The 25,281-nt window shown below is 30.6% G+C and overlaps 3 long non-coding RNA genes across 3 annotated transcripts; 2 read left to right on the top strand and 1 right to left on the bottom strand.

Moving 5' to 3' along the window:
• Window positions 1-2,712: 2,712 nt before the first annotated feature.
• Window positions 2,713-4,370, top strand: LOC146951043 (uncharacterized). Its single transcript, XR_015027766.1, has 2 exons — window positions 2,713-3,749; window positions 3,868-4,370. It is a non-coding gene; the product is annotated as an uncharacterized LOC146951043 (long non-coding RNA).
• A 2,868-nt stretch (window positions 4,371-7,238) lies between these two features.
• Window positions 7,239-9,416, bottom strand: LOC146951044 (uncharacterized). Its single transcript, XR_015027767.1, has 2 exons — window positions 7,784-9,416; window positions 7,239-7,627 (listed from the first exon to the last, which is right to left on the bottom strand). It is a non-coding gene; the product is annotated as an uncharacterized LOC146951044 (long non-coding RNA).
• Window positions 9,417-15,714: 6,298 nt separating this feature from the next.
• Window positions 15,715-16,757, top strand: LOC146951045 (uncharacterized). The gene is made up of 3 exons (XR_015025493.1): window positions 15,715-15,844; window positions 15,925-15,950; window positions 16,022-16,757. It is a non-coding gene; the product is annotated as an uncharacterized LOC146951045 (long non-coding RNA).
• The last annotated feature ends 8,524 nt before the right edge of the window (window positions 16,758-25,281 follow it).

Below are 25,281 nucleotides of genomic sequence, written 5' to 3' on the forward strand. Positions count from 1 at the left end.
CTTGAAAAACTCTAAATAACATTAGGAGACTTTGTTAATGATGAACGCGGCTCGAAGCAGCTTTTGCACACACAAGCCTCTTCCCACTATAGGAGACTTTGTTGAGCAAGAGAGATGGATTAATCCAAGTCCCCTGCCAATCTTGTTTCTTACATTCCTGGTCCGATGATCACTTTGGGGAGGTTCGGGAAATTATTATGAATACTAGCGTTCAAACGGATACTCTGTTCCCGTCTGTCTACTCTTTTTATTGCGCGCATATAAATTGCGACCAATATTTTTTTTATGAGATTTTGATTAAAATTATTTTGATTTGAATTAAAGTTATAGGTATAGATATTTTACACTTTCGTATTCTGACAAATTATTATATTTAGTTTATAATAACACCAACAATATGTCAAATATAATATAAATTCATTTTTTTTGGTCAAGTAGTTTAATCGCTAGAATTCACCTTTTTCAAGGTAAATAAGTGGGGTATCCGGGTTCGAACCCCGACCCCTGCATATAACAGTGTTTGTCCCTGCCAACTAAGTTATGCTCACGGGGACAATTCTTATCTTTTTTAATAACATCAACAATATAACATTCTTATAGGACTTCTCTCAAAAAAAAAAAAAAACATTCTTATAGGACTATATGTTTAAGGATATAATAGAAACTGAAAAGGCCAACTCAAAATCATGTATTTCCCTTATACTTCCTCCATTCTAAATTATATGTCATTCTAGCAAAACTTGTTTGTCTTAAACTATGTCATTTTATAATATCAATGAATCATCAATGCTTATTTTCCTATTATACCCTTTAAATTTATTACTTTTATCTTTTTTTAGTTCTTTTAATTTATGTTTTCCATATGATGAATAAAAGATATTTTTGCAAAATAATGTAATTACTCTTTTCCGTACAACATTAGTTACATTTGTTAGTATATGTGAAATTGCTAGAATGACATATGATTTAAGCCCTCAACCAACCAAAGAATGACACACAATTAAACATATTTCAAAAAAAATTAATTAGCATCTCAAAAGGAGAGCGTAGGAGGTTGCTTGATAGTAGACACAACAAGACTTGACAATGGATAGTGGAGAAAAAGGTCTTGAGAGCTTTTTTTTCCAATTTTCTCTTAACATTTCTTGAATAATGCACTGCCATTTTTATTATTTGTTATGCTTTCATTACTTGATTTAGCTTCTGGGTATTAAATAATCATTTGTTATTTGTTGTAAGATTCACATGCAAATTGTAACCAAAAAAAAAAGATTCACATGCAAATTTATTTATAGTACAGAAGAAATTTAACATGCATAAATTTATGGAAAAAGATTGGTGAACACCCTTTTGGGTATACACCCTCGTACCACTCCTTACCTGGCCAATAAAAAATATTAAAATAAGAAAGTGATGTGGCTTATTGAAAAAGAAAAAAAGAAGAATGATAAAAAAGGGAAAGAATAGATCTGAGAAACAAAACCAATTGATATTTTGTCTCCTACGCGATCTCTGCTCTCCTCCATCTCTATGTCCTTGGCATCTCCTCCCACTCTCCGATCTCTGACCGCCATCTCCTCCTAGTCTCCGATCTCCGACCGCCATCTCCTCCCAGTCTCCGACGGCCGCACTCTCTCTAACGGTCTCTTCTCCTTCTGCGATTCAACCTTCTCCTTCTGCGATTCAACCTTGGCCGTAGTCTCCGTCGCCGAATCAAACTGTTGAAGGTGATGTATATCTTAAATCTTGTATTGTTTTCAATTGACCAGCTTGTATAGTATAAATTATGGTGCCACTTTAGACTTTATGTAGCTAACTGTCTAATTCAATCTCTCTTGCGCACACAAATTTCAACATGGACAATATTTCAACAGCTCTGTAATATGTGCATTTGTTTTTGGCCTTCTGGAATTAGCTATACCAATTTATGAAGTTTTTGCACCTTACCCATTTGGATGCTTTTATTATGTTAATGGTTGCACTTGATGAGAATTGCATTTGATTTTGTGATACATAGAAAACATGTTATACATAGAAAACATTCATTTATCATTGTATTATTGTTAGTAAAAAATCACAAGTTTTCCCCAAATTTTATAGTTTGATTGTGGTTGTTCCTGTAAATGTTATCACGTAGAGTTGGTGTCAAATTCTTAATCACAAGAATTGTGGTCACCCTTTTGTTAAAAAATGGTCAAAGTGTTGGAAATTTGAAGGAAAAAAATGTGGTTACGTCTATGTTAAAATATGGTTAAGTGCAGATAAATTTTTGTAAGTATGTCTATGATACGTCTTTTTGAAATTGCATGACAGTATAGTATTGTTGATTGATACGTCTTTTAATTGTCAATCATATAATTTTGTCAATGTGGTGCAATAGTTATAGAGTACTGCATATGTGGTACTCTTAAGAAGCATTGATTATGGTGTGATATTTGCTACAACATAGTATAGTACTGTTGATTGATACGTCTTTTAATTGTGCAATAGAGTACTGTGGTGAAGTTATTGAGGTGCTTTGGGGTTGCTTTGACAGGCTTTTTTTGTGCAATAGAGTACTGTGGTGAAGTTATTTATGAACTGATGTGTGCATTACTTTGGGTAGGATTATTGGTTGTTAAGCAATAGTAGTGATGGACATATGTTAGTACTGCATAACAAGGCTAACTTTGATTTTTATTAATAAAATTTTGGATTATGTTGAATAATTTGGTAGGTTGTTAGATTTTGTTCAAGTGTTAGTGGATGATCTGATGGATATAAGTTTTCTCCAATTTTTGTAGTTTGATTGTGGTTGTTCCTCTAAATGATATCACGTAGAGTTAGTGTCAACATCTGTCCAACATCTCCAATTTTTGAGTTTTATGTACAAGTTTTACTGATAAAGAAGGTTTTGTTTAATGAATTTAGAGATTGAGTTGGTCTCTTAGTAGCTTCATATTATTCCTAATTATTTGGTAGACTCAATAAGGTTTATTGATTATGATGGTTATCGTTTTAACAAAGACATGTTTTGATTTGTTTATTTAATTAAGCATATTTAAATGAATGTTAAATTGAGATAATGTCGGTTCAGAAAAGTAGAAATCCTATGCAGTTCTAATTGAATCACAATAAAGACATGAAGACATCATTTTTCTTTGTGGATGAAGATAATCTATTTTTTATTTTGAATCGCATTGGCTAAAAAACTGTGTGTGTGTGTGTGTGTTGCTTGTCCTACTGTGCATATGCGTGTAATACTCGCAGCTTAATGGTCCGACATACCCTAACTACCATGATAAAACGTAATTTGGTAAACTTACGACCAATTTTGAAACACGGTGACGCGTTTGTAAAATTGTGGTTACACGCTTCAAATATTTAGCTATATGTAGTTTTCCTGCTAAAACAATACCATTCTATGGCAATTTATCACAAAGATATCAAGAGATATATATTCTATGTTTCTTGGACTCTTAATTGCATTAGTTTTCTGTTATGAGTATGATAAACTTATAGACTACCAATTTTGCACGCAAGAAAACATATGGTTACGCCTTTGTACAATTTTGGTTATACTCTTCAAAATTTTGGTTATATATAGTTATAATAGTTCTATTCGACAATGCTAGTAGAGTCAATCAAATTACCTAAGGACATCATGTTCTTACTCATTTGTGGTTGAAAGTCTAGATGTATGGTTAGATGATAAAAAAGATCACCTATCAGCTCAATTTTTTTGTATCACTTTCTGGAAGATTTGGCAGGTTAGGAACTAGATGGTGCTCCAAAATCAGCAATTGAATCCTATCCAAATAGCTATTTCACCTGTAGCTACTGTTTTAGTGAGAACTGATACTGAATTTTAGTGTCCCCCTCCACCAGGTGTGATGAATCTGAATTTGAATGTGGATGGAGGATGCTTTAAGGATGATACAATGATATGGAGAATAGTAGTCTAGAGACCATAGAGGAGTCCTGAAATTTGCTGCAATAAAACTAGAATGAAGGCAACTATTCCCTACTCTGGCCGAAGCATTAGCCCTTCAGTGGTGTCTCCAATGGATCCTCACAACAAATCAAGATGGACATTTCCTCATTGAAACTGAGTCTGAAATCACGGTGAAATGTATCCAAGGTCTTATTTGGGTGGTTGAGATATAAAATATTATTCTAGATTGCATAGACATTTTATCTACTATGTACAATTGTACTGTTATTTTTATTAAAAGAACTAAGATTGTTGCTGCCCATAGCCTAGTGGGAGTTGAAAAAGGTTTGGTTCTAACTCATCGGTGGGATATGTCCCTAAACCCGCAGTCTTTGCTGCTTGTACTAATATGCATAACCATCTTTAATTGAATACATGTTTGCTTGTAAAAAAATAATTGTTCATGTATCAATGTTGTACTATATATGAACACAAATAATTGTAGTTATGTGGTTATGAAAAAATAGTGGTCACGTATTTGTAAAAATGTGGTCAGACAGACCATATATTTGGCTAGTTATATTTCTCAGATGTAAATAAGTTCGTTTTAGGCGAATCGAACGCATGATCTCATTTGATCACTGCATTAAAAGCCTTTCAAACGATAAATAACTTCTTTTACAATCTGCAAGTTTATCACGCCTAAAGACGGACAAGTTCTAATTTCTGGAAAAAAAAATAGTGGTCACGCACCTTAAAATATATGGTCACACAAAACATATATTTGGCTAGTTTATATTTCCCATGTATAAGTAATCTTGTTTTATGCGAATCAAACACATAATCTAATTTGATCACTACACTAAAAGCAATTCCAACAATAAATAACTTATTTTACAATCTGCGAGTTTATCACACCTAAAGACGGACAAGTTCTAATTTCTGAAAAAATAGTGGTCACGCATATTAAAAAATGTGGTCACACATACCATATATTTGGCTAGTTTATATTTACCAGGTGTAAATAATATCATTTTAGGCGAATTGAACGCATGATCTCATTTGATCACTGCACTAAAAGCATTTCCAACCATAAATAACCTGTTTTACAATCGGCGAGTTTATCACGCCTAAAGACGGACAAATTCTAATTTATGAAAAAAAATAGTGGTCACATATTTGTAAAAATGTGGTCATACAGACCATATATTTGGCTAGTTTATATTTCTCAGATGTAAATAATTTCGTTTTAGGCGAATTGAACGCATAATCTCATTTGATCACTGCACTAAAAGCATTTCCAACCATAAATAACCTGTTTTACAATCGGCGAGTTTATCACGCCTAAAGACGGACAAGTTCTAATTTATGAAAAAAATAGTGGTCACGTATTTGTAAAAAGGGTTAATATGTGTTTACCCCCCTGTAATTTGGGCGAGTTCCGGTTTTCCCCCCTGTAATAAATTTTGTTAAAATTCAGCCCCTGTAATTTGAAGATTCCGTCAAAAACCCCCCTGGTCAAACCTGGCACACGCCAGGTGCTGATGTGGCGTGCCACGTCACCTTTTTCTGATGACGTGGCACGCTGACTGTATAATTATTTTTTTTTTATTTTTTTATATTGTACACGTGGCATTTTTATATTTTTTTATTAAAAAATATTATTTTTAATTAAAAAAATATTTTTTTTAAAAAAAAATTTAATTTTTTTTTAAAAAAAACGCAAAAAATTCTTAAAAAATAAAAAAAATGAAAAAAATAAAAAAATACCGAAAAAATTAATAAAAATGAATACAAAAATCTGGTAAATTTTAAAAATAAAAAATAAAATCTGGAAAAATTAAAAAAAAATGAAAACATTAGGGAAAAAATTAATAAATTTCGAAAAATTCATATTTCCATATTTTTTTCAATACTGGAAAAATGAAAAAAATTCTTTTTTTCTAGAAAGTACTTTTCAAAAATGTCCTCAATTTTCAATACAAATAATTTCCAGATTGTTTTTATCCTCAATTTTTAAATATTAGAAAATATTCTCAAATTTGTAACACATCGTAAAAAAAAATTGAAAAAAAAATCTGAATTTTCCTAAATTTTTAAATAAATTTGTACACAGATTTTTAAAAATAAAAATATTTTCAAGATTTTTTTTTGTTGAGAAAATTTGAAAAACTTCTTTTTCGAAAAATAAAAACAATCTGGAATTTTTTTTAATATTTACGATGTGTTACATGTTTTACTTGTATTGAAAATTGAGGACATTTTTTAAAAGAAACAACCAGTCCCAAAGAGCTAATTAATCTTTTTTCAAAAATTTCAAGATTGATCATTTTCAAAATTTTCAAGATTAATAATATTTATAAAAATCATGTCCTAATAACAGGATACAATGTATATTGATTGACTCCGGTATATAAATCATGTTATACGGTTGAAAGACAAGTACTTTCCGTAAAAAAAAGAATTTTTTTCATTTTTCCGGTATTGAAAAAAATCTGGAAATATGAATTTTTCGAAATTTATTATTTTTTTCCCTAATGTTTTCATTTTTTTTTTAATTTTTTCAGATTTTATTTTTTATTTTTAAAATTTACCAGATTTTTGTATTCATTTTTATTAATTTTTTCGGTATTTTTTTATTTTTTTCAGAATTTTTTTTCATTTTTTTATTTTTTAAGAATTTTTTTCGTTTTTTTTAAAAAAAAATTTAAATTTTTTAAAAAAAAAATATTTTTTTAATTAAAAATAATATTTTTTTAATTAAAAATAATATTTTTTTATTTAAAAAAATTATTTTTTAATAAAAAAATAAAAAATGCCACGTGTACAATATAAAAAAATAAAAAATAAAATAATTATACAGTCAGCGTGCCACGTCATCAGAAAAAGGTGACGTGGCACGCCACATCAGCACCTGGCGTGTGCCAGGTTTGACCAGGGGGGTTTTCGACGGAATCTTCAAATTACAGGGGCTGAATTTTAACAAAATTTATTACAGGGGGGAAAACCGGAACTCGCCCAAATTACAGGGGGGGTAAACACATATTAACCTTTGTAAAAATGTGGTCACGCAAAACATATTCATATTCATACTCTGTCAATATCTATCTTAAGAACCATAAAACCATACATAGTGCGATTAGAAGGAATAGTACATTACAAGCTTAGTGAGTACCATACTATAGTATTGTTCAAGAAAGTTAGTAACTAACAACATATTATGTTTCATTAATAATATAGGTTTAACATGGTCCTGGTAAATTTAAAAGAGAATAAAAAAATTTACAATTTCATTAAAATTTGGGTAGCTTGGTCCTCGTAAAAGTTCGTTAAAATTTATAAGAATACTCATTAAAATTTAGATATACAATTCAAAATACATAATAGATAAAATGTAATAATATCTCCAATTTCATTACTCCCAACAATATAAATCTTATCTCTAATTTCTATCTTTCAAAATAAAATGACATCACCATAAGATACATAATCAATTTGTAAATCATATCTCCATTTTCTATCCTTCCACGAGGCCAATGAAAAGCTTCAAGTATGAAAATAGAATATTCCCTGGAGAAATAAAATAAAGACGCAATTTTCTTCTTTCCACCACCTTTCTTCTTTGTCCTTATGCCTAATGGTAGCCAAACCTTTATCTCAGGATCATGTATTGTTTTTGTGTGCTGCAAGTCTTGGAGTATATGAGACGTGACACTGTCCAATTCATTTGGCATTAACAAGACCGTGAATTTGTTGTGTGCAACAAAATCATCTGATAATAAAACTATATAGCATGACATTCAATTTTAAGCTCATATGAATACAACACCAATATGGAATTGTTCATGTTATAGCTCATAGAAAAATTACCAGTTTTTTCATGCCGAACGGGAAATGGTGGCAATAGCTTATGATTTATGCATTCCACTAAACCCAAACAGGCTCTTTTATCCTCCAAATCCCCCTATGACAAAGGAAGTGCAATTTTAAGTTAAACGAAGATAATCAAGATTAGAACTCAAGCTTGAAGCCAACAACAAAACTGTGCAGTTAGTAGAGTTACCTGGTAGAAAATAACATGATCAGAAATTTTTAGCTTATTTCACTGAATTGCATAGGCAATAGCAACCTTCTGAATTGCATCAGATACATCCTTGTTCTATCAAGAAAAGTATTTGGAAAAAAAATGAATACACTACTATAACGCATGAAATTTTTCACGTAAGAATTTCAATCAAACTAATTCTAATAATTCTTTACAGACAATTGATATGTAATTGTATGAATATTGTACTATGTTGGCCATACTAGAAAATTGTATTGACTATATAAATCAGAACATCAAATTGTGGTCACACATACCAAATTTATGGTTAACTGTAACTTTCTGTTTAAAAACAATGACATTTTAGGCCAAACGAACATGGAAGCACACTAGTTCACCTCATTTAACCTCCGTCCGACCATAAACAACTTCTTGTATAAGCTGCGAGATTTTCACGCCTAAAGATGAACAAATTCAAAAATCTGGAAAAATGATGGTCACACAACTGAAAAATTGTGGTCACACAGACCAAATTTATGGTTAACTGTAACTTCCTGTTTAAAAACAATGACATTTTAAGCCAAACGAACATCGAAGCACACTAGTTCACCACATTTAACGTCCATCTGACAATAAACAACTTCTTTTGTAAGCTGCAAGTTTTATCAAAGGTGTAACCATGTTTTATCCAAAAATGAGATTTGAGGTACATTTTATCTCTTTCTTACTATTTATCCACCTAAATCATGTGAAAGGAATACATTTGGGAAAACTAGATAATCTTGACTAATGAGCATGGGTGAGAGGTGAACTATTGTTCATCTTTAACAGGCTTCACAAAAACTAACCAAAATTGAGAAAGATTACCCTATAATTTACAAAGGCGTAACAATATTTTTTTTTTCTGTGTTAAAATTACTCATCTATAAGTTTACTAATCTGCAAACATCAAATTAAAGTAATTACACTGCATGAAACTTAAAAGTTGATCACAATTGGTATTTTAGTGATAGATTTGCTTAAAATTATATAGTCTTAAAATGATAATTCTACTAACCAATTAACTGAAGCATATAACCATAATTTTACAAAGGTGTAACCAGATTTGTTCAGGCGTAATCGCATTGCTCATTCTTTTGGTTATCTAATTTTTACATGACAGGTTGGCTTAAAATGATATAGTTTTCATACGATAATTTGTGATATACAAATAATTAAAACATATAACCTTAGCATCAGGGATGTCAACATTGACCTTAGCATTTCCAACATTTCCTTAGATCAATTGTGTTCTTTCACAAATTTAAAATTGACAAAACCAAAAGAATAAACGTAATCACTTACAATCAGCATCAAATATTGAACAAGCTCAATTTGAATTGACATTGAACACATGCAATCACATGGAATTGAAAAACACAGGCAAAAACACAAATATAACCCTAATAACCTTATGTATGGAATATTGTTGTTTTTGGATTTCCAAACTGTTAAATTTGGATTTCCAAATTCTGTTAATCTACCGAAGTTGTTACTAGGTTGAGTCACGACCAGGTCGCTCTCTTTAAGACGTTTCGTGGCACTACCCAAAGTTGTGCAAGGTAGACTATCAACCACGCCGCCTCCAGGATAAAACAAGCCCAGCTACAACTGTTCGATTAACTACTGCACAGTAGAAAAATCGTTCGAGAATTACACCTTCACAATATGGCTCAATCGTTTGATCGAAGCCACTCGATACGGTACGTAACCGCTCTATTTGAAACCGTTCAAATTAATATGGTATTATTACCATTCTATTATGGTGCTGAGACCACTCAAATATGGTGTTACCACCATTCTAACTTCTCCAAAACATGAATATGGCACTACGACCACTCAAATATGGTGATACCACCATTTCTCCTTAAAAATAATATATATACTGTTAAGATCATTCTTTAATATGATCTTAATAGTACTCTATATTCCGAAGAATCATATATTATCAAAGGGAATATGAACTTAAGACCAAGGGACTATGGTCTTAAGAACACTCTTAATACCGAAGGGACAGAAAGGAGTAGAAGCAGAAGAACGATTTGTTAAAATCGAAAGGGAGAAGAGAGAAAACCGCACAGGAAGCATCAACTGTGAGATTTTGGTGTAAAGAATCAAATGGGGCGAGCTCTCCTTTTATAGGGAGAGTTTGTAATAAAAAACGAGTGACTTGGGGATTAAGTCTGCTTAATCCTTAAGCAAACGCGTTTTGTTTCTTAATTGGATATATCCGAAAGTTTCTGGATATGCTTTTGGATCGGGTCGGATCGTAACAAATTATTTGTTACGCGTGGCGCTTACGGATAATGATTAAATTAATTAATTAATTAATTTAACATTTTCAAGTGACAAAAAAATATATCAATTTTTTTTAAGCGTTCACCCGTTCACAAAATTGGGTACCCCAAGGGCACACCCTTGGAGGTCACTTTTCCCATATATAAACACTTACTAGTTGGGGTGACCCTTCAATGTGGGACATTTTTAAGTCACACCCACACACTAGTTTTTTCATAGTGTTTTTCTTTCCAATTTTCTTCACTAGAATTAACTAGTGTTCCAACAATCCCCCACTTGACTTCAAAATGGTTTCGAGAAATAACGTAAAACGTTTCCATAAGATTTGCTAATATACAAAGGTGTCGCCAACAACTTGAACCTTAGCATAGTGGAAGGTATTCTGATTTAACAAGAGTTGCTTACAGCATTGAACTCTATCTCAGACATAGAATCCACACACAAACCTTTTCATAGGTGTATTCTAAAAGCCCGTGCGTTTTAAGGCCCTGCACGTGTATCCCGGTTTTAACGAATGCTCTAGCAATTCTGCCTCGAAATTCCATAGGACTGGCCTAAGTTCCACATTCGTATAGGTGAGTCTATCAAGGGTACTCCTGTAGCTGTGTACCCCACTCAACATAGAGTATAGATCTCATTAAGAGTTACTATTACCTCATCCTTCTTTCGCTGCAGGATCATGCTTTCTATATTCTTTCTCTCATAGCATGTTCTACCACTTCATGACTTGTTTTTACCCATTGAACCTATTTCTTGGGATCTCCAGTCATCTAGGTCGGGTTACCGTCACTTGTGGGCTATAGGCATTAGTCCCATCCTACTGGATGTTTCTTGGACTTTCTCTCTATTAAGTCCTTTCGTCAAAGGATCAGCTAAGTTTTCATTCGTACGTACAAAATCAACTCCAACCGCTCCATTTAGAGATACACTCTCTAATCGTGCTGTGTTTTCGCCATATCTGTCGTCTCTTACCATTGTAATAACGATTCTTAATCTTTGCAATAGCCGCGGTACTATCGCAATGAATTAACACAGCAGGTAACGGTTTTTCCCATAGAGGGATCTCAGCTAGCAAGGATCTTAGCCAACTTGCTTCTTCACTAGTTTTCTCTAGTGTTCTCATCTCAGATTCATTCCATAGTGGACTGAGTCAATATCATTTGTTTTAACAAACAACTCCTCTAGTGATGCTCAATGTGCAAACACTAGTCGCTAAATATTCATCTGAAAGATGTTCTATTTTATATCTTGTACCATTCATGTACAATATGATACTTCTCATTTGTATCTTGTACCATTTAAGTACAATAGGATACTTCTCATAATGTAATCTTAGAGTCATAGTCTTTTAAGGCACCTCATGACTCTTTCAATAGCATGACAATGCTTTTCTTTTGTCTACTAGTAAACTTGCACAAGATTTTTACGACATCGACAATGTCGGGTCTAATACATTCAGTGGCATACCTAAGTATAGCCAATGATGCTCGCATATTCTGTTTCTAACTCCATCTCAAGTGTTCTTACACTTGGATCATAATATATGATTGCAAGTTTACGGCGAAATAATAATATTTCCTTAAGAACTTCTCAACCTTATGAGATTTATCAAAAAAAAAAAAAATTCTTTTTTCTGATCTAGTAATCTTGAAACCAAGAATTACTTCAATTTTGTCTAGGTCTTTCTTATCAATGTTGTTGATAAACAATGATTTCACATAATTCATAACATGAATCTCTAAATCAAATATGAGCAAGTCGTCTTTATAGAGACTTATGATCGTGCAAATATTATTTGTCACTTTCAATCACTTTATACTCATTCGATAGCATTAGAATGTCAAATTTTTTCATGTCATTCCTCAGGAGTTTATTTTAGACCATACAAATAATTATCTAACTTACAGACCTTGTTTTCTTGTCCATGAATCGCAAAACTTTTCAGGTTGTTCCATATAGACTTGTTCTTCTAGTTCACCATAAAAAGGCAACTTTCACATCCTTTTGGAGTACTATCGAGTTATAAACGGCGGCTAAAGGGACTAGTACTCTTATGGATATGATTTTAGTGACTGGTGAATGAATGTCGAAGAAGTCTATATTTTTCTCTTTGTCTAAAACCTTTGACTACAAGGAAAGCCTTGTATTCATCAACCGTACCATCAGGTTTTAGTTCCTTTTTTTCAAAAATCAAATACAACCGATTGGTTTTGCAACTATGAGACAAGTCAACCAAGTTTCATGTTTTGTTAGACTCTAGAAAATTCATTTCATCGTTTATTGCTTTTGCCATAATTCAGCATCCAATGAGGATATAACTTCTTTAAGGCTTAATGAATCTTCTTCCAATGTATAAACCAAGTTCATACTCTTTAGCAATTTTAGCTTTCTTACCTCCTTGAGGTTCTATAACATCTTGTATGATGTTTTCATAACTATTTCTAATTACATGAATGTGATTAGATATAGTGCCCCCACTAGTTCTTAATTTTTAAAGGGAAATTTATTTTGCCCCCACTAATGTCGTGCTCCCATTAGAGCCCCCACTAGTGCCCCCACTATTCTTTAGTTAAAGGGGTAAATATTTACATAGAATTCGACATCTTTTAAATTCTATGATCACTTTAACATTTAGGTCATAAAACCTATATGTTTCGTTATTTATCGCATACCCGATGAATACACATTCATAGGCTCTACTAGTGAGTTCAACTCTCTTGGGGTCCAGAATCTAAGTATAGTTCAGACAATCCCAAGTTCAAAAAATAAGACAAGTTGGATTGTCTTTTCTTCAAAAATTTCTTAATTAGAATTTTTGTTCTTAGACTTGGGTACTCTATAAATTTCAATTTTCATTATAAAAATTGAACATATCAAGCTTATCAATTTTATTTTCCAAAATTCACAGTCATCAATATGATAAAGATATCATTTTATCATTTCTAATTTATGTGTCATCAATTTAACACATATAATAATTTATTATGTTTAGAGATTCAATTCTCTAAATTCTGATTTATATGAACTTTTGGTTCATATATCTTGACTGCAATAAATAAAATTGTCTAACCATATAACTTGGAATTAAGTCCAAGTTACTCAAGTTTAAATTTAAACGCTTGTTCATGAGTCAAATATTAAAATCACACAACTAATAAAATAGAAGGAGAATTTTAATTCTTAATATTACCATAAAAGACGCAGTCTTTTCCCACAAGAATGCATGGTACACAAGTCTTTCTTTTTAAGTCTGAGTCAACTCAGTCTTATTCAATAGAAATCTGAATTCAGATTCTTTCCGGACATAAAGTACAATTCCACAACTCTAATTATTTTTCTTTATCGCAAAGTTATAAGTTCGAAGCTTTAGTGGCTATGGTGCATAGCTGGTGCTCAATATTAAAACAATATTGTTGCGCTTAATCTTAGAGCCTTGATCTATCGATATCATTATAAGCATAATTTTTCTCAATACTGTTTTTCAAGTGAAGTGTGATGACAATTTCTAAAACCGTAAGCTTATTCCAATTATCATTTCTTTAACTCAAAAAAAACGGCAGCGTCATAAAACACTTTAGGAAAATTATGGGATTGCACCATGTCGATGTGTCCAGTTATGGCTATTTGCAATTAACTCCACACTTTACCAAAACGAGATATGTGAATTTCATAGTGTTGTTGTTTACAACAAGCACTTCGTCGTTTCAGTCAAAATATGTAATTCAATAGCTTGATTTATCCATAATTTATTTAGGGACAATTTAATCTCAATAAGTAACATCTCCGGTAGACATAGCAGATTGAAACGTCTTAAAATTGTTGTTTTTGGATTTCCAAACTGTTAAATTTGGATTTCCAAATTCTGTTAATCTACCGAAGTTGTTACTAGGTTGAGTCACGACCAGGTCGCTCTCTTTAAGACGTTTCGTGGCACTACCCAAAGTTGTGCAAGGTAGACTATCAACCACGCCGCCTCCAGGATAAAACAAGCCCAGCTACAACTGTTCGATTAACTACTGCACAGTAGAAAAATCGTTCGAGAATTACACCTTCACAATATGGCTCAATCGTTTGATCGAAGCCACTCGATACGGTACGTAACCGCTCTATTTGAAACCGTTCAAATTAATATGGTATTATTACCATTCTATTATGGTGCTGAGACCACTCAAATATGGTGTTACCACCATTCTAACTTCTCCAAAACATGAATATGGCACTACGACCACTCAAATATGGTGATACCACCATTTCTCCTTAAAAATAATATATATACTGTTAAGATCATTCTTTAATATGATCTTAATAGTACTCTATATTCCGAAGAATCATATATTATCAAAGGGAATATGAACTTAAGACCAAGGGACTATGGTCTTAAGAACAGTCTTAATACCGAAGGGACAGAAAGGAGTAGAAGCAGAAGAACGATTTGTTAAAATCGAAAGGGAGAAGAGAGAAAACCGCACAGGAAGCATCAACTGTGAGATTTTGGTGTAAAGAATCAAATGGGGCGAGCTCTCCTTTTATAGGGAGAGTTTGTAACAAAAAACGAGTGACTTGGGGATTAAGTCTGCTTAATCCTTAAGCAAACGCGTTTTGTTTCTTAATTGGATATATCCGAAAGTTTCTGGATATGCTTTTGGATCGGGTCGGATCGTAACAAATTATTTGTTACGCGTGGCGCTTACGGATAATGATTAAATTAATTAATTAATTAATTTAACATTTTCAAGTGACAAAAAAATATATCAATTTTTTTTAAGCGTTCACCCGTTCACAAAATTGGGTACCCCAAGGGCACACCCTTGGAGGTCACTTTTCCCATATATAAACACTTACTAGTTGGGGTGACCCTTCAATGTGGGACATTTTTAAGTCACACCCACACACTAGTTTTTTCATAGTGTTTTTCTTTCCAATTTTCTTCACTAGAATTAACTAGTGTTCCAACAAATATGAATCAGGAGTTAGCGCTGAAGAAGGTGATAGAACTTACAAAAATCGAAAACAGAGAATTGGAGAAGAACAGAGAGTTTGAAGGCCGTCGAGAGCGAGAGCGAACGAGACGTGAGACAAAGAGAGATAGAGAGTCGCGAGCATCAATAACCCCTTTCTCACCCTACTGAATTGATTGAAGAAGGTAAAGTGATTGAAGGCGAAATTCTTCTCGCCGGCGAAAAAATGGAACAGGGGGGAGAGAGAGAGAGGGAGAGAGAGAGAGAGAGAGAGAGAGAGAGAGAGAGAGAAACTGGACTGAATGAACCAGAGGAAAGAAGCCAATTTTTTTTTTTGGTATGACATGGATTAGGCAAAAAAAAAATTGTTAAATATGCCAACTAAGAGTGGTATGGGGTGTTTGTCCACGTAAGGTGGTCGACGTATCAGGACTCTAAATTTATTTCTTCTTGATTTTTTTCTTAACATTTGGATATCATGTTTCTTGCAGGCAAAGACACGGAGAAGCAGAGAGCAAAAAGAAGCATCCATGAAGTTGTTCGAGATATTGGTAAACTTGATAGGAATCAGATTTCAAGAATCATCAACAGGTTCTGAAATTTTCTTTTCATTTTCAAGTTTCTCGTAGTTTTCTTGAAGGGAAAGAAACAATTGACCAATCTTTTTGCAGGGCAAGGAACTACCAAAGCTACAACAGTGAGTGTTCTATAAGCTATCAATAAATTTTAGCTTGATAAGTAAATTAATACTGAGAATTCAAAATGCAGGAAGATAATAGAGCTTCAAACTACATGCAATCACAGAAGGAAATCAATATGAATATGAGGACTATTGTTGTGGACTGGCTAGTTGAAGTTCATCGACATTTTAATTTGAAGACAGAGACACTCTTTCTAACAATTAACACCATTGATAGATACCTTTCATTGACTATTATAAATCTTCAATTATAAATTTCAAAAATTTAACTAATTATATTTATTTGTCACAGATTATGTGCCATGGTATTGGTGACGATACACGCAAGTGCAGCAACAGATGTTAAAATCAAATCAGTGTTCAGCAAATTCTCAAGTCCTAGGAAATTTATAATTAAGCACAGATTACTGGTTCAGCAAATCAGTGTTATGTGGCTTCAAGCAAACTGCTACAAAGAAAAAAGAGCTTCTACAATCAGTGTTCAGCAAATTCACAGATTACTGGCTGTTATTTATTCTCACATTTGCCAATCTTAAAGTTCTAATTAAGCACAAAATATTTTCTGTGCATAATTGGTGATAAGTTGGAGTTGTTAATATTCTAATGTAAGCAGATTTCAGGAAATCACATTCATTATTCTTTGAGGAGTAAAATATGTGGAGAGACATTGACATGAATAAAAACATAGGAAAAATACAGGGGACATGAGAAACACCTCATTATAGTTGGCAATTTCATTCTTCATGGTCCAACAATTGTTGAGTCTAACAGTAAAACTGTGTATAGCTCAGAAGCTCACAACTTGATTGATGGAAATATCTTAACTTCGTAAACTACTAAGGGTGCGTTTGTTTTAGCTTTAAAAAAAAATAGATTTTGTGTCAAAAGAATCTAGAAATTTTTTTTAGAGATTTAAAAATAAAAGTCTGAAGTTATTTGTGTTTGCACATGTGTTATCTCGTTGTTGTTGAAAAAAATAGATTTTGAGAAAAGTTAATCCTAATAGCTTTTCATTTTAAGGTCAAAATAGATTTTTTTTTATAAAATGATTTTTCTAAATATCCTTAACAAACACATAAAAATGAAAAAAATGATTTTTTTTAAGGGAAAAAGTATTTTTTTTTTTTTGAAAAAATCTGAAACAAAACAAACGGGCCCTAAATATTAGATGGAATATCAAAATGTGTCTGAAGGAAAATGAAAGATCAATGTAACCGAAAAAAAGATGTTGCAATTTGAGTATTGGGCAGGGACACCATTTATGTGAAATAATAGTGAATGAATTTTTGTTACTCACTTTATAGGATCATTTCCCTTTCTTTATATATAATATTATTATATTATAGAAAAAATTGTTCAACCGTATGGTTGGAATGATGAAAAACTCAGCTCAAAATCCTATATATATTTTTTTAATATAGTATAGGTTTAGATATAATCTACCCTACCAATATATGTATCATACTAACTTCAAGGATTTGATTTATTTGCCAACAAAAGTTGGATCAATTGATAAGAAGTTGACTCATTTGTAAGATCGTGGGTTTAACTTCCGATGCCGATGTACGGACCTCTTTGGTGGATGATCCATAAACACCGACCCCGGTTAACCTCGAGAGTCTCACTCATCTAAACTTTTAAACATAAAAAAAGGATTTGAATTATTTCTTATATATATAGGGTAATGTTAATGCACACTCACTTGAATTTTAGAAGGTGTGCATTAGCATCATACACCTTTTTACTTTGGACTTAAAAACCATTTCTTTTCTTTTTAAATAACTTAAATTAAAGGGTAAGAGAGTAATTTCATTTATTTTTTGAAAACATTCAATTGATTTCCCCATTTTTTTTAAGCTTCCCGTAAAGATTAGACTACTACCATAATGTTCTCTCTCCAAAACATGACCACCCCTCTTCATTACTACCATCACATATTGCTTCTACTAGCTACACATTTTGTTGTGTCATTATATGTTAAGTTTGTCTTCTATCAAAAGAATATGTTAAGTTTGTCTTCTAATGCACACCCAATTTCATTATTTAGTAGTAGACATATTCATGTGCTTTATGACTTCATAAATTTGACCTATTTAGTAGTAAGCTTATAAGTGTTGCTAGATCTTAGTGTAAAATAGACTTTAAATAGACTTCCAGACTTAACCGGACCCTTAAAAAGGTCAAGTCAGACCTTAAAAATAAGTTAGTGACGGATAATAGGTCAGTCTCAGGCCTATAATTTTTTAAGTAGGCCAGACTTAGGTCTTACAAAGTCCAGCCTAGCCCATTTCTGCTGCATGGGTCTGGTTATTGTTATCCAGATGATTTTTTAACGCTTGTGACCTCGTTGGATTTAGGTCGCAAGAAAGTGGAAATGAGAGGATTCCTTTTGGTATGGAATGCTGCAGTTTGGGTTCCGTGGAATTGCGTGAATATATTGTGTTTAATGACAAATTGTGCTCTCCTATTTATGTTAAAAAAATCGATAAAACAATTCGATAAAACAATTGTGTATACCAATCGTGTGTATTTTATGTTACTTTTAGTTCAATTCATCTCCATGGTCTAGGCTCCTCTAAAGTGACTTGTAAGTAAAGTGAGAAAAGTAAGGGTTGATATTGTAACCACTTTAATTTGTCGTGCATGTGAAAATAATGTTAACCATTATACCTAACATTAATTTCTTACTTAAGAACAACTTTATCCATTCTTTCCTTAAAAAAAACAACTTTATCCATTCTTCATACGATAAATATTTTTTTACAACCACTTTGATCTGATATGCATCACAAGAATTCATTATCTTTCATTCTTCATGTATTAAAAATGATTTTTAGAGTAATGCATGTCATGTGAGAATGAATATAATATATACTAAAAATACAAATAGATTTTAAATTCTAACCCACGTTACATTTATATTATCTATTTCTATTATCTACCAAATAACTGAATTTTTCTAAACAATCACATGTAGTTTTAATTATTTTTTGTAAAATTATAAATTACAACGGTTGTTATTTTGAACATATATGAGAAACATTAGAACATTCTTAATTTTGAACATATAAAGTTTCTATTAAATATTTTTAATTTTATTTTATATACAAAACACCTTTAAATATTTGGACTGCCTCCGTTGCAGATTTTATGTGTTTAGATCTAGGGACGCAAATTTATATTTACTGATATGAGAAAGTCGATATGTTAAAATTTGGAAAACTCGTGATTATTTTCAAAACATCAACATTAATTTAGTGTTTCTATTAATATTTTTATTTTATATGCAAATCACTGTTAAATATTTGCATTGCATTCGTTGAAGACTTTAAGTGCAAAGTTTTATGTATCGACATGTGAAAGTAGATATGATAATTTTTTTGAAAACTTGACTATTTTCAACATATCAAGATTAATGTAGTGTTTCTATCAAATATTTTTTATTTATATGCAAAACAATGATAAATATTTGCTCCGCACTCATTGCAGATTTTATGCACTTATATTTGCGAACATAAATTTTTATGTATTGAAATGAGATAATTGATATGATGAAATTTTGAAAAGTCATAAGTATTTTTAAAATATCAACATTAATGTACTGTTTATATTAAAGAATTTTTAAAATTTTATATGTAAAACACTGTTAAATATTTGCATCACCCCTCGTTGTGGATTTTATGTTCTTACATTGAGCAAATCGATATCATAAATTTTTGAAAACTCACTACTATTAACAAAGTATCAACATCAATGTAATGTTTTTTTTATGTGATAAAGTGTTTCTATTAAATATTTTTTTATTTTATATGGAAATTATTGAGATTCAAAGTGATAGGAATAAAAAAAAATTGAAAGGAAGTGATAGGAATAAATGTTTTCCTATATGTATTGCATAAGAGATGAGAAAAAATTATTATTTATTTTTTACAAACAAACAAAAAACTGTTTTGTTATATATATATATATATATATATATATATATATATATATATATATATATATATATATATATATATATATATATAGCATTAAAGAGAAGAATAAACCGTTTTATTATATTTGTGTAATAATATATTGTTTTTTCTTATCATTTAATAGCAATTTGATCATGAATCCAATAAATTAGTAACATTACGAGTTTAGTCGATAACAATTTAGACAATATGGAGGACATCAATTTTAATATATCAATTTTAATATATTAGTAATAGATATATTAATAATAGATTAATATATTGGTAATAGATTATCTAATATGTTTAGAAAAAACTAATTCATCCGAAAAATAAAAACCAAATACATTCGATATGTTTAAAAGTTTATTGGTTAACAAAATATTTAAAAGTTTTTACTAAAAAAAGAAATTAAACGTTTAGTCACACAGATTGCCATCGTTGAAAAACTGTGATCGTTAATCTATTCTCTAATTATAAAACTCAATGTTTACTAAAAAATACAATCTTACCCCTTCTTAATTTTATGACACGTCATCAAAATTATATCCTTTACTGTATTTTGCTTCAACCTCCCTAGATTTTTTCTCTTTTAAAAACAAATTAAAATAAACTCATTCGATAAAACACACTAACTTAATCTTTTTTTAAATAACAAACATCACTAACTTAATCTTTTTTTTGAAGTAAAAAGATTAAGTTAATGATGTTTGTTATTTAAAAAAAGATTATTAAAGTTAATATTTCCATAATTATTAAAGTTGATGTAATTTTGTAACAAAAAATCCATTTTTTTTTATAGTTGTATCCAAACAAATTAAATTATTTAAAACATGTGATTTTAATTACAATAACCAACCAAAATGAATCGTGATTTGTTTTATAAATTCTTAATAGATATCAAAATCACTTTTATTTTAATTTGCATCAAAACGGGCCCTGAATTGTTTTTTTAAAGAGGTGGTTTTTATCATGATAAAAAAAATCTATAAATTATTGAATGTCGTTGTTTTAATTCGTAACAAATTTGTCATATATTTAATTTACATTTATTAAAAATAAACTTTATGACCTACATGTGATTTTATCTCATCGTGTGTTTCTAATAAAAAAAACATTAATAAATACATTCCACTTATGAATAATAAAAAAAAATAGGAGAAACATTTTATACCGATACTTAAAAAATCACGGGAAAGAAAGAGTAAATAAATAAGAAAAAAGCATAGGACTTTTTTTGACAAAAAAAAAGCATAAGACTATTTCTCACTAATACATATTTTTACATCTAAATTTATTCAATTATATCCAATTGAATTATCACAAATAACATAACTTTGGGAGAGTTACAAAATCTTTCACATTTATAAATTATACACGGGGTTAGTATTTAATATGAGAAATACAACTACTTTACATAAAATTACACATCTTCAAGATTACTTCTTTTGTATAAATGATTTTCATACGTTTTTTGGTTTATCTTAATGTCATATTATAAAATTATTATTTTTAATCGTTTTTCATTATTAATCATTATATCCTTTCAAAGAATGACTATAAAAAAAGACAAGACAAACGTTACTCTCTAACTAAATCGACACCAACTAATATTGTTGTAGAAATCATACATGAGACAACACTCAGTCACATATTAATTAGTCAAATTGATTTTTTTTTTATATGTATTGTATCTAGGCATGGCAACAAAACTCATACCTGCGAGTACCCATCCAAACCAAACTCAATTTGACGGATTTTTCCCCGCTTTGATTTAGTTTGGGTTTTTCCCGATTTCAAAATACGGGTACGGGATGAGTAACGGGGATATAGGTATACCCACCCTGAACCCATACCCAAACTCGTCCCAAATGTAGAAAATCATTTTATTGCCCCCTTTTATATAAAAAGAAACTCAACCCATGAATCGTTTCAGTCACACAACCCTATCGCTGTCATTTCTTTGTAGGATACTGCATTGCAACATTGCGTCCGAGGCAGAAAAATACTTCTATTTTATTAAAAAAAAATCCATTGCTGGGATGGGGCGGGGATACCCTAACCCGTCGGAGACGGGATGAGATTTGATTTCTTATCTCCGTTGGATATGGGTAGGGTAGCGGGTATGTATATGGTAGTAGGGTATGGGGACGGGGAAGGTAAAACATGTCCTCACCCGCTCCATTGTCATGCCTAATTGTATCTTCTAAATAATAATGGCAATAATTATAATATACTAATTATAATTTGATTAGTAAATTACACTCCCCTCCCCTCAAAGATGTTTGAATTACACTCCCCTCCCCTCTTATGTTAAAATATACACTCCCCTCCCTTGAAAAGTAATATTTATACTCCCCTCCTTTATAAGATGCTTGAATTACAACCCTCTTCCTTAATAATTAAATATGCACTACACTTTAATCTATTTTAACATAAACAAATGTTTTTATGATATATATTAATTTTGAACCACCATTTAAGAAAAATTAATTCATTTTTTTTTATAATTTAAATGTCAATGATAATTAAATTTAAATATTTTGCTATTAATTTTATAATTTAGAATATAAAATTAACTTTAAATAACCATGCTTTATTGTTGTTGTAATTTTTCACATATTTTAATTTTATTTTGGTTTGTTTCATATTTTATAATAAGGTTTTAAACTACATGTTAATGAAATTGTGAATAAAAAATAGCGAAAAATATGTATTCAATTTTTTATTATATTAAAATAGACCCGCAATACTATTTTTATCAAGTATGTTAGATTCTTATTTTTTTCTTGATTATTAGAAATAAAAAAAAATATATTGAGGGAGTAAAATGTAGATTTTAACATAAGAGTGGAGGGGAATGTAATTCAAGGCTTCTCTTAGGGGAGGGGAGTGAACAGTTTTCTAATATGTTTTGAATAAGAGAGGAGAGGAGTGTATATTTTAACATAAGAGGGGAGGAAAGTCTAATTCAAGCATCTTAGAGGGGAGGGGAGTATAATTTCCTCTAATTTGACATAAGAATCTTGCACGATATACATATTTATTGTTTATAAATTCATATAAAAAATGCTAAAATAATTACAAATATTTTTCAATGATATATAAAAATCACAGGGCTTATTAACGTCCCCGTTATCATTATTGTGATTTTATTATTTATAATGTTTTCACATATTTTTAGTCTACCACTTTATAATATTTAATAACAACTATTTCAATGTATTTATTATTATATTCATCTTTATCATTAATTTTTTTTTCTTATTTTTCAATGTAAATAATATTGTAAACGCGTTTTGACGCGTAAATCACGATTTAAGGATCAGCCCGTGCGGAGCACGGGCCCGTGCTTAGCACGGGTCTGTTGCTAGTTGATTAAGTGTCATTAACGGTTATAAACTCATTCCATCCAAATTGAATATATGAACTTATCCCAATACAACAAACCAGTCAGTACTATAAATATAAGTCTCTATATCATATTTAACCTCACACGTTGATATCAAAAATTCTTTAATTAAGAAATTTGAGAAACCAACTTATATCGTACATTGAGAAGAACAACAGTCACTAACAATGCAATAGCAGCATAAGAGGGAACTATTCTATTTAAACAAATTGCTAATGTCTTGTTACTTCAATTCATCTTCTAGAAAATTATAAACTACTACCGTAACTCTCAATAACATTAATACTTGAGAACTTACCTCCTTCATAGCAACTGCATTCAATATAAGGTCGGGTTACAAACACGTGTACGATAACGAAGAAAGGTATAACTCGTTTTCACAGCCCAACCGTGCCAATTTCGATTTCATGGAAAGCCAAGCTCATCATATGCACATGGCTTTTATGACCAAAAGCTTGTTTGATTTGCATATAAATATATCTCTTTATAATTCTAGTATTACATGCAAAGAAATAGAATGATAGAATGGTGGTTCTTCTGTATTTTGTATTTGTATTGATACCTTCTTTAGATTTTTTTTCATTTTTAATAGCGTGTGTTGTATGGTTACATGCATGCAGAGAAACATATCTCTTTCTAATTTTGGTACTTTCTTTAGATTTTTGCACGTCTCCAAACCATTGGTTTGGAGAAGCATCTCTTCGTGATTCTGGTGTTAGATTATGTGTTATATTTCTCTATCTCTTGGTTTTTGTTTTTTTAGTTGGCAGTTGTTGTGGAAATAGCCTCTGTTGTGGACAGAAAAATCACTGAAAATTTATTAATATATATTGTATTAATATGCGTTGAATTTTAATTATTTGTTTAATGATATAATTGAAAAGAGAAAAAGATAGCCTAAAACAGTCTATTATATATATATATATATATATATATATATATATATATATATATATATATATATATAGACACACACAAGTTTTTTTTAAAAAAAAATTATTATTTTTTATAAGCGACTTGAGGAATTAATTAATTAATTATTTGGTCAACGCCCACAATTGTCAATAATGAATGATAAAAAAACATCTTTAATAAATAATAATAAAATAATGCTCAAAGATATAAAATACTAAATCTCTCCAAATTCTCATTCAATAGTCGATGAGCATATATAGTTACACATTTTTGCAGAGAAATAATGGGTTTAAACGGATACATGTGGATTGTGTAATATTAAGTGGCTTTTATTTTATTTTTCAATTAGGATTAACAAATGCTTGTCCAAACCTAAACCAGTAATAACCTTTCCACATTCGGCATCAATTGTCTCAGTCATGAACCAAAGGGATTAACAAAACGAATCAAAGAAGGGACACCCATGTTCTTGGTAGGTTCCATATACGAGTCATTAAATTTTACTATCTTTCCTGTTTCTATTAACATTTTTAGTAAATTACATGTTATTTTTTGCAAGGTAAAATGTTATAAAATAATTGGAAAATTTATGTGTGTTTTGTTCAAAAAAAAAAAGATTTATTTAAAATACTAGTGCTCTCAAAACCATATACTGATCTTATTTTTCAAAAAAAAAAAAAAAAACAGAGAGCGACACACACATGCAAACACACAACTTATTTTTAAGGCTCTGTTTGGTAGAAATAAGCTACAAGCTAGTTGATAGCTTATCAGTTAGGCGATAGCTGAAAAATCAGCTGATAACTGATGACTGATAGCTGATAGCTTATAACTGAAAAAGCTAGCTTATTAAAATTAAAGTGTTCGGTAAAGTTAGTTGTCAAAGTAGCTGATAAATAAAATGACATAAAAGGATATGTTTGTTTATTTATTTTTTTATAAATTATATATGTAAATTTTTTTACTCAATATATTTTTTTTAAAACTATTCAAATTTATTTGAAATTATTTTCATTTTCACACTAATAAATGTGCTTTATGAATT

This window comes from Medicago sativa, chromosome 2, assembly GCF_051527215.1.
Source record: "Medicago sativa cultivar Bolivia chromosome 2, Bolivia_mono, whole genome shotgun sequence".
In the NCBI taxonomy this organism is placed as follows: Eukaryota; Viridiplantae; Streptophyta; class Magnoliopsida; order Fabales; family Fabaceae; genus Medicago; species Medicago sativa.